We start from the raw sequence: 243 nt of genomic DNA on the forward strand, positions 1-243 counted from the left end.
CATTTTTCAGCAGGGGGGGCTTTCCCCCCTCCCAACTTAAGTTAATGGAGACATCACTGTGTTGGCTGAAATACCCCCTCCCCCCCTGACAAGGACCCTGTTGCCCCTTCACACCTGCTCCCTAGAGGACGCTTCTCCTTCCCAAACCCCATCCAGCATTTCTTTGGCAGCTGCAGGAACAGCTACACCTTTGAAAGCTACAAAAATCCACAAGGGAGGAATCTTATCACAGGAATCTTCTCC

Source organism: Elgaria multicarinata, chromosome 13 (assembly GCF_023053635.1).
Source record: "Elgaria multicarinata webbii isolate HBS135686 ecotype San Diego chromosome 13, rElgMul1.1.pri, whole genome shotgun sequence".
Classification (NCBI taxonomy): Eukaryota; Metazoa; Chordata; class Lepidosauria; order Squamata; family Anguidae; genus Elgaria; species Elgaria multicarinata.